General features: G+C 55.7%; 1 protein-coding gene across 7 annotated transcripts in view; it reads left to right on the top strand.

Annotated features, from left to right (window-relative positions):
* Positions 1-201: 201 nt before the first annotated feature.
* Positions 202-9,519, top strand: part of ATOSB (atos homolog B) — a 36,743-nt gene continuing 27,425 nt past the window's right edge. For 2 of the 7 annotated variants that reach the window (XM_064404514.1, XM_064404516.1), the window contains exons 1-2: positions 214-283; positions 5,547-5,643. The gene's annotated coding sequence lies outside the window, so the exon portion shown is untranslated. Of the gene's footprint in view, positions 284-468; positions 508-5,546; positions 5,768-9,519 lie in introns of those variants that run through there. The other 5 variants (XM_064404517.1, XM_064404521.1, XM_064404518.1 and 2 more) reach the window with 3 other exon arrangements.

Genomic DNA, 9,519 nt, shown 5'->3' with positions numbered 1-9,519 from the left:
GCCGGCCAATGAGACGCCACCCCGCCTGGGCCCGCCCCTTCCCCGCTGTCATCACACTCCCGCACGTGGAGGGGGCGGGCCATAGGCGGGGTCTCGGCGCGGTGCTTCACCTCCCATTGGCCGCGCGGCGCAGCGGCTCGCCCCGCCCCGCGCCCTGCCCCGCCCAGAGCACCAATCAGCGCGCGGGAGGCGGGCGCGGGGGGCGTGTCCGCAGCGGCACCCGGAAGGAGCGGAGGAGCCGCGCACAGTCGGGGCCGCGGCGGCAGCGGCGGAGGGGGCGCTGGTGGGTCCGGCGGGGCCGCGGCGGGCAGGGCCGGGGGGCGCGGGGCACGGCCGGGCTCCGGCGGGGACGGGCCGCCCCTGCAGCGTGCCAGGGGGTTCGCGCGCCCCATCTCCGCCGCCATCCCCCGGTTCCAGAAGGTTCGGGAGGGCCGTTGGGACCGGGGGCCCAGACCGCAGGGGCGAGCGGGAGCTGGGGGAGGCGCGACCAGGAGGGGCCGTGATCGGGTAGTATGGGGGAGGCCGTAAACGGAATGGGGGACTATGAGGCGGGGGGTACCAAGGCCGAGATGGGGGTCTCTGAGCTGGGGACATCATGAGCGGGATGGGGGTCTGCGAGTTTGGGGGACTGTGACCGAGGTGGGGAGCTGCAGCCGGGACGCTTGGGCCGGCAAGGGGCCTGGCACCGGCGGAAGCTGTGGCAGGAGCTGCCGGGGCGGGGGGGGGGCAGGCGGCCGTGTCACCGCAGAGCGACTTTGGGGCGGGGGGACCAGGGGGGGTGCCCGGGGGAGCTGAGGCTGCGGGTGGGCTGTGTCTGGCAGAGGCAGGTGTGGGAGGGACCGAAACGGGGTGCAGGCTTTGCTGCGGGGTGCCCCCGAGCCTGGCTCCCACATCCCCGGCAGCTTAGGGAGGCTGCGCTGCCCCTGGTCTCGCCCACCAGGGCCACGTCCTCTGCGCTGTGACATGGGCAGGGACAGCCTGTCTGCAGCCCTGCCCGCACCGTGGGGCCTCCTCCTCCTCCTCCTCCTCCTCCTCTTCCTCCTCCTCCTCCTCCTCCTCCTCCTCCTCCTCCTCCTCCTCCTCCTCCTCCGCTTCTGTTTCTTCCTCCCGCGGGCATCAGCTCCAGCCCAGCAGGGGCGCGGTGGGTTGCCCCGGTGGGGCCGGGCTCCCCGGGGGCCGGGAGGAGCCCTTCGGGCCGCACCTGCCCCGGGGGTCCCCGGCCGGGCCCCGGCGTGCGGCTGCGGGGTGGGCGCCGGGGCGGATGTGAACCCCGGCATCCGCCGCCCTCCGGTGACAGCCAGCCGCGGGCGGAAGGGCCCGTCGGGGCCGGTCACCCACCCGAAATCAGCAGCTGCCGACCTGGCGAGGTTTTCAAGCGGGATTTGTGCAGGAATCGCGCAGGCGGCGTGCGCTCGGCAGCCCGGGTGTCGTGTTTGGAAAGGTGCAAGGGAAGTCGGAGGGAATGGCTGCGTGGTGGGTGCTAGGGAGGTGGGCTTGCTCACAACCCACCCGGGAACATAATCCGTCAGTACGAGGGGCACACACCTCCGGGGTTTCCGCGCTCCTTTTATTATTTTTCTTTGAAAGAAGGAGTGTGGAATTTGCAGCTGCTGTGGAAAATGTATGGTAGAGGAATGCTGTGCTCTAAATTTAAATTTTAAAAGTAGTTTCCACTCATTGCATTTTTTGAAAACATCAGACAAGCAGAGATCTGCTTAGAGACCTGCCCTCTCCCTGAATCGTGTCTGTTGGCATCAGCAAAGAGGGGAGGTTGGGAAATTCTGGAGAGTGTAGCAGGCTTGAACCCTGACACAAAGCAGTGTCTTGGCAAGCTTGGTAGCACGAGGAGGTGAACAAGGTCCGGCAGGTGACACAGAAGAAAACTCCCAACGTGATAGTGCTGGAGTTACTTCTGGCAGGGCTGGGCCTTAGGTTGGGGACGGGGAGAATGAAGTCATCCTGTAAAGGCTGGTCACCGCCTTGTTTCACAGCAGCACTTCCCGAGGTGCGGGTCTCGGCGCTGATGGGACTCTGCGTGTCCCAGCGTGCAGTCCCTGCACTAGGGCAGGGCGCTGGTGGGAGCTGGCTGGGCTGAGGGGTTCGGGTGGGGTTGGTTCCCAGGGACACTGCTGCCACAGGGTTTGTTGCCAGGGAGTCAGCTTGCCCTCGCCTGACCTCCAGCCCCTGCTCCCATAACATTTAACCATAGCACTGGACTGCTGCTGATTCCAGTGAGGCCTGGACATGTCCCTTCCCATGGAGCCAAGGGTGGTCAGGACAGCAGAGCCCTGCTGTCACCACCAGGCCTTGGAGAGCCGGACTTGTGGACCAAGGTCCAGCCACAGTTGGAGCAGTGCTGGGGCTGTTTCAGCTGTGCCACTCGCCCACCTTGTTTCTGTTCCCCATGTGAGAGGTTTCTTACCCACTGGAAGAAGGAAAGCTGGTGGGGTCACTCTGTACTGTGGGAACTCTGCTGTTCAGAAGCACAGCTTGCTGAGCAGCTCCCTTGCTTCCCTGCTTTTGCAGCAAGTTGTGCAGAGCAGCTCTCCGTGCTCTGTTTTTCATGACTGCCCTCTCCAGAAGTGGCCTTTAGGGAATTATAGATAATTTAAATTTTACTGGTAGGGCTGCTCTTTCACTCCAAATCAGATGAAGGCTGCAGCCCCTACACCCCCCCTCGGCTGGTGCTGAGTTTTCTCAGCCTCTCTGCCCTCAGCTCTCTTCTCTCTCTGAGCATGCAGAGCAGGAGGAGGAAGTTCCCTCCCTATGTTCAAGGGACCTGCGAGGGCAGAGAAGCACATCTTTGCCCCTGGTCTTCCTCCTTGCTGCCTGCTACAGGCTGCTTGCCCTGGCACATTTGTGCATGACTGTGCTGAGTGCCAGAGGCCAGAGATACCCAAACTTTGGTCTTTGAGTCTGAGGGTGATTGAAGGGGATGGTTATTGATCTGAGTCTTCAAAGTCAAAGACTCTTGGCTCTTCCCAAGTCCTTTACATGTTCTTACTGCTCTGGGCCTGCCCATGTTTGTCCTCTGCTAGATCTGGTTGGCACCATCGCGTGCTGTGTGGAAATGCACCATGCCTGGGGGCCAGGACACTTCCTGGTGCAGAATAAGAAAACCTGTTGTTGGTAGGTATGTGACCACAGACAAGAAAAGAGAAAGTGAAGCCATATGGTTAGAAAAGTGGTGTCCTCAGCACGCTGTCAATGGAGCTGTAATCAAATTATCAGAGGCTTTGGTAGCTGGAGGAATTAATGAGTCGGGTTTGAAACAGGACAGATGTGAAGGGCAGCATGGGAGAAATCCTGAAAGGAGGTATTTGTATGGTGGCAGATGGTTTGTTGCAGGTTACTTATGAGATTGTTGCAGGTTACTTTGTGAGAGTCTTTGAGAGGCTTTTGCCTGATGTCTCTCCACCTCGCATGATTCCCAGGCACCATCATCTTCCAGGGAGCTGTGTGGGTCTCTGTGTCCTGGTAATGCCATGTTGCCATCCTTCCTTCTGTCTGCAGCACCTGGCACTTCTGCTCCCTGGATCCTATTTTCTGACCAGCTCAGTTCCTTTGTTATTTCATGTTGCTTTTGGTCGTGATCAAGTGAGCCAGGTGAACATAACCTCCAGAGAACTTGGTTTCACAAAGTTTGAGGCCTGCTTTAAAAATTATTTTCTTTGACAGGGAATTGTCCCTTTTCATCCTCCCTTTGGCTTTGCCCCTCTCTTTCACAGTCTCCTTTGCTTGGCCTGTGGACACCCAGCTGCCAATTAACATGTTTTCCCCCTGTTTCCGTCTGCATCTTCAGCTGGTTGTGAATCCTGAATGAAGAGCAGCTGGGCTCACATGCTCTGCATTTCAGAGAGCCTTTTCAGGACTGGCCAGTGCAGTTGCAGTCATACTTGCCTGTGGCCTGGACAACACCCCAGCTGAGCAGCATGATGGTAGAACAATACTTGGATGGGAAATCTTCAAAGGAGTCCTGTGTGCTGCAAAATGGGAAGTTAGTGATTCAACTGGAAGTGCTTTTTAGTAACAAATCCATGTCCTGGGCCAGGGGTGATGTCAACGCTGAGATTCTTGTTAGATGTGAACAAAGATGCAAAGCCCTTTATGCATGAGCTGAGGTGGTAATCCAGATCTCCTGGCCTCAGTCCATTTGGGGTAATTGCATTCTTCCTGGGTAGTGTTTTCAACCCATCCCTGTCAGATCCATTGCCATTGCTTCCTGTGCTGCTGCAGTATGTGGGTGGCAGTGCTTCAGCCATGTCCAAAGCAATTCTTGTCACTGCTCAGGCTTAGCACTTTTGAGCCTTCTCTGAAAGACAGTGTGCTAGAGGAGGGACTTGGTCGAGGGTTTTCTATATATGTATATTTACGTTTACACATGCTGCTTTTACTGGGGCTTGTTCTGCTTATAAGCTCTCCAAACCAATAGCCCTGGTGCCTAGCTGGTACCGCTTCTGGGTGGGACTTCTCCAGGGTTGCCAGTGCAGGTGTCGTTAAGCACAGGCTCTCTGGGTGCCCTCAGGACAGTTTGAAGGGCTGAAGCCCCAGCGGGGTAAAGTGGCCATGCCTCCCTGCACCTGGGTGTGAAGGCTGTGCTTCTGGGGCCCTAGCAGCCTGTCTGCTCCCCAGCACTGCAGCTGGGCTGTGATCTGGTGGTGCTGCAGCGTGGTTGCCTGTGTGGATGGTCAAGCTGGGGAGCAGGGACTGCCTCACAGCAGCTTTTGTCCCTCATGCCTGTGGCCAGGGGAAGGTCAGACCTGATCCTGGGGAGCCTGATACCATCCTGGTTTTCAGGACCTGCTCTGCACGAGGACCTAGCCCCCACAAAATGTGATCTCCAGTGGTCTACAATTAAAGCCCTGGGATCCTGGGGAGGAGATTAAACAACATCTTTGTGATGGTGTTGGCAGGCTTCTCGGAGATTTCTATTAAGCAATTGTCGTTCTCTCCCTTCCCTGTAGCCTGGGAAACGCTGCGGTGTTGGATTTGTCTTGGTCTGTTTGGGTTGTTGGGAGGGGTGTCTCTCCAGCAGTGGAGTTTGTCCCTCCCTGCCCTGGCTCTGTGTCTCCATGGGGTGGCTGAGCAGGTGGCCTGTGGGGACCACAGCCAGCGCCTGTTTCTGCAGATAAACCATATGCCAGCGCACCCACTCGAGTACACCAGAGCCTGTGTGGTGGGGAAGCCTACAGCTGTGTGGGTGGACAAGAACAAAACCAAAGGCACAGAAAGGCCTTTATTTTCCACTGAAATCTGGGCAGGGATATCGTGGATGTGACCTTAGCAGCTCTCTCTGGAGAGCCAACTGTGCACCCACCTGGAGTCGTGCAGGGAACTGGGGGAGCTGGAAGCCAGGAGGGGGTCAGGGCTGCAGCTGGAGGGGCAGCCTCAGCACTGGTAAAAGATGTGGTGGGATCTTTGAGCTGGTGGGGTGCTTGGGGTCTCTCACTTCTGTGCACAGGCCACTAACTCACTTGGCTTGGATGAGCAGTTAGTGCCCACCCAGTGCTCCAACTGAACCTGTGCATGTGGACTTGTCTTTCCAGGTGACCCAGGACAGCCAGAACAAGCAACCTCAAGGCCACACTGCGAGGGCTGACAGCTGAGAGCTGCCTTCTCTGTCTGCTTCAGCCCTACTCTGAGGTTAGCAACATTCAAACGTCACTGATTTCCCTTGCCTCATCAGGGCTGTGTGGAGAAACAGGGAACTCTGTGCTCTTCTTCCCTTGGCTCACAGGGATAACTCTGTAAAGCAGATGTCACCCAGGTGAGGTTCTCCCACAGCCACGGTTTTTTGGGTGACTCCTGCATCCCACCTGGCTGTCAGCATGGCAAAGGGAACCCGGATGTGTGGAACCAGTGCTGCTAAGAGTGCTGAACCATGTACACAGTTGTCAGGAGCTCAAGGGTGATGTGTTCTTGGGGACTTGCAGTCTGTGATGTTTGCCACACTTCTTCTTCTGCTTGCCAGCAGGATTGAATTGAATTGGGAGCATTTCCCAGCTGCAGGCCCCTGCTGTCCTTCACCTGAACCCAGCTGAGACTTTACCCAGCGCTTGTGGCAGATGTAATTGTGTTCTCTAATATTAGCATTTGGGTTTCTCCTGCATTTTCCCATGATTTTGTAGCTTGGCTTTGATGCGTGAGGCTCAGAGGAAGTATTTCAGGAGGATCAGCAGTTTTTTTATTGCCACTGGCAAGAAATATTACCTGCTCCAAGGCAGCCAGCCTGGAGCAGCCTGAGATGGCTGTGGACCTCCTGCCCTGTCCATGGATGCTTGTGTGCCTGCCTAGAATCCAGCAGTGCTTGCCCCACCTGCAGGTGTGCTCTCACCTGAAAGGGAGCCCTCATCAGGACGGTGCTATGGCAGGGCAGGATGAACCCTTCTCTCACTTCAGAGCCCAGGTGTGATTTTGGCCAGGAGAGATTATATGGGGAAGACATAGTTTAGGATGCATAGCTGCCCAGGCTCTGCAGATCTTCCTCTGAAGTGTCTGCCAGGAAAGCTGGGACCAATCCAGAGGCAGCTGGAAACTGGGCTTCAGGCCATCTCATCCTTCAGCCTGATGCTGAAGTGGTACCCACAGTGAGTGAGGCAGGGATAGATTTACCTGTGAAGGTGAAAGGAAGGAAAGAAGAAGTCCTCTGCTCCTGCCAGTGCCCTGTGCTGCAGATTACCAATCACACAATGCAGTGAGAGCAGAGCAGCCCCTCTATCCAGCAGGGTTGTGGCATTCACTAGTACCTGTTCCATGGTGGGATTTTATATCTCTGTTCATATATCACCTTACCCAGGTGATATCAGTGAGCTTATATTTGGGCTGAATTAGCAATTTTGGTTCAGTTTAGTGCAGCTGGTGGTAGTCTGGAAACTGATACAACTTGCAGACCTGTGGACAGAATTGCAGTGCCTCTCTTGGGAATGGGGTGGGACCCTGTGCTGGGACACCTAACTACTGGGCAAAGTGGAGTTATTTATATCTTCAACAGAAAGCAGTCAGCCTAACATCCTCCAGGAATCTCTTGGTGAGTGTAGGCTGCCCTTGCCCCAGAGTCTGACCAGCTGATGTAGCACTAGATCGTCTTTCCACTGAAAACCACAAGAAAATGCTGCTTCCTCCTTCAGAACTGGAGCTCTGGGTTCCTTGCGGATATTGGCACTGGAGTTATGCAAGGAATCCCCTATTTGCCCTACCATCTCTGTTGCAAATAGGTCGGGCATTCAAAGATCCTGTTCATGGGAGTGCTGGGACAGCTGGATCCTTGTTCAATTCTTGCTGCTCCATAGATTGGAGCAGAAGATCATCTGCTGAGGCTATTTTAGGTTTCTGAATGCTGCCGGTGTCCCTCTGAGCTCCCATTTGTGTGCAATCCTACAGCTTCCTGCTAAGATCTGTGTGAGAATCCTGTATCCTCATGTGTGAATGTTTTGCTTGGCCACAGTGTCCCAGGGATTAGGAAGAACTTTGAATTCCTCACTTACCTCAACTTCTAACCCATATCAGCTGTATCTGTGACTCCTTTTTCTAACCTTTAGCTCCGAACATCCCTTGGACCTTGCTTTGCAGATGTCCTCGTGTTGCCTGGTGGGAAGCAGGCTGCAGCTTCCCAATTTTTTTCCTGCCAGAAATGCACATCATTCTTGTTTGCAGCAGTTGATTCCTGTTGCCTCAGATGGGAGCATGTATTGCTGAAAGCAGTCTTCCACAAAACCCTTAGGTATGGAAATACTCCAAAGCCCACGGCTGAGTGGGATGAGATCCTGGTTCTGGCCATCTCTGTATGGTTGGATGGCTACTTGCCATCTGCCACCACCATCCTCCAGCGTGGCACAGGGTGGAGCCTCCTGCCCTCTTCCTTCTCAGTACACCCAAGACTTTTGGCTTCCCTGCACTTTTTGGTTTCCACCTGCTCAGGTAATTTTTCAGCAGTGCTGAGCATGGCTGAGTTTCATGTTGAGGCAAGATGTGGCTCTGCAGTTTTGGCCCATCTTTATTTTTAGCTGTGTAAGGCATGGCTGATGGTATCAGAAGGAAGTTGCACGGCCTCCGGAGCTCCATGACTCATCCTGGATCAGGACCGAGGCTTTGCTAGCTTCTGCTATAACCCTCAAGTGATGTAACTGGTTGTGGGAAAGGGCAGAACAGAGAGAGAAGCAGAGCTTTTAGAATTTGTTTTTTGGGGTTTTTTTGCTTGTCTGCAAAGTTGTTGAATTTACATGGTGAAAGATATTGATAGGTATTACTCCTGAGTGTGGTTCAAGAGGGTCCTTTGTCTTATGTCTTCTGTCTTGTGCCTGTGTGAGAGAGGTGAAAGGGAGAAGAGCTCTGCTTACCACCAGGCTGGGTAACTGTTTAGAGGCACATAGCAACAGCAGGGGAGAGTTTTTAAGGCAAGAAACAAAAGGAGGATCTGTCTCTGATTCAAGCCACAGTGAGATTTGATGCAGCAGTACAGACCTGCCTGAAGTAGAAACTGTCTGGAACTGGAAAGCAGAGGCTTAGGAGGTGCCTGCCAGGATGCAGCAAGAAGAGTCTGTGACCCCCATTCCCATCAGATCTGGTGCTACTGTAGAAAGAGCTCCTGGGGCTTTCTGACCTGCAGGCAGCTGTGTTGGGCTGGACTGGAGAGGGGCTGCATGTCACCCCCATGCAGCAGGCCCTGTGGGACAGCTGAGGATCTTGAAGCATCCCTGCCTGCCACAGCATGAAGGAGATGCAGTTAAAAAGGCCTCTATTCCCCAGATCTGTCAGGGTGGCTCTCCTGTGCCTTGCCTTGAGAAGAGACAAGGTGGGGTGCAATGCACCTGGGTCCCGAGTAGGGTCCTTGCCCCTGAGGTGGGCAGGGATGAGGGCTTGTGAGAGCGGGCTTCCACAGGTACCCCTTTTACTTCCTTGGTGAAGGTGCTTCCTTTGAGGAGTATATTGAGGCTTTTGGGTGTTTCGTGTGTGAGTAGAGGACAAGCAAAGGGGAACAGAGACAGGGAGAAAGGGGAGCATGCTGCCATTGCTATGGCAGCTTGCCACTGGCAGTGTCACTGACAGGGCAGAAAGGCTGTCGGGCACATGTGGAAGGTGCCACAGCCCTCAGTGCAGCCCAGGCCCAGCTCTGCCATGGGATTGGCACCCCGGGACTCCTGCCTGACAGTCTGGCATCTGGAGCTGCTCTCCTCTGGCAACAGCCTCAGGGTGAGTGGTCAGGGGTGTTTTGTCCATCCTCTCCCCTCTTTCGCTCCTCTGCTGGGGTGTGGGCAGGCAGCTCCCATTTACAGCCCTGTTTGTTTTAAAGCCCTGAGCTGCAGAGCAGGCCCAGCCAGGAACAAACCAGTCTCTTGATCCCCTTCACTGTACCATGGAAGAAAGCGAGTCACTCTGCTGCCCTTGCTTATCCCCAGTTAATCAACGCCAGTGGCTCCAGCCAGGACTGCAGCTTCCCAGGATGCCTGGCCCTGTGCTGTGCTGTTCCGTCCACCTTGCACAGCCAGTTTGCCTTGCTCAAGGGTGTCTGTACTCAGGGAG

The sequence above is a fragment of the Passer domesticus genome, chromosome Z (genome assembly GCF_036417665.1).
Source record: "Passer domesticus isolate bPasDom1 chromosome Z, bPasDom1.hap1, whole genome shotgun sequence".
In the NCBI taxonomy this organism is placed as follows: Eukaryota; Metazoa; Chordata; class Aves; order Passeriformes; family Passeridae; genus Passer; species Passer domesticus.
Note: the sequence above shows the minus strand (reverse complement) of the source record. Positions and strands in the feature narration are given on the sequence as shown.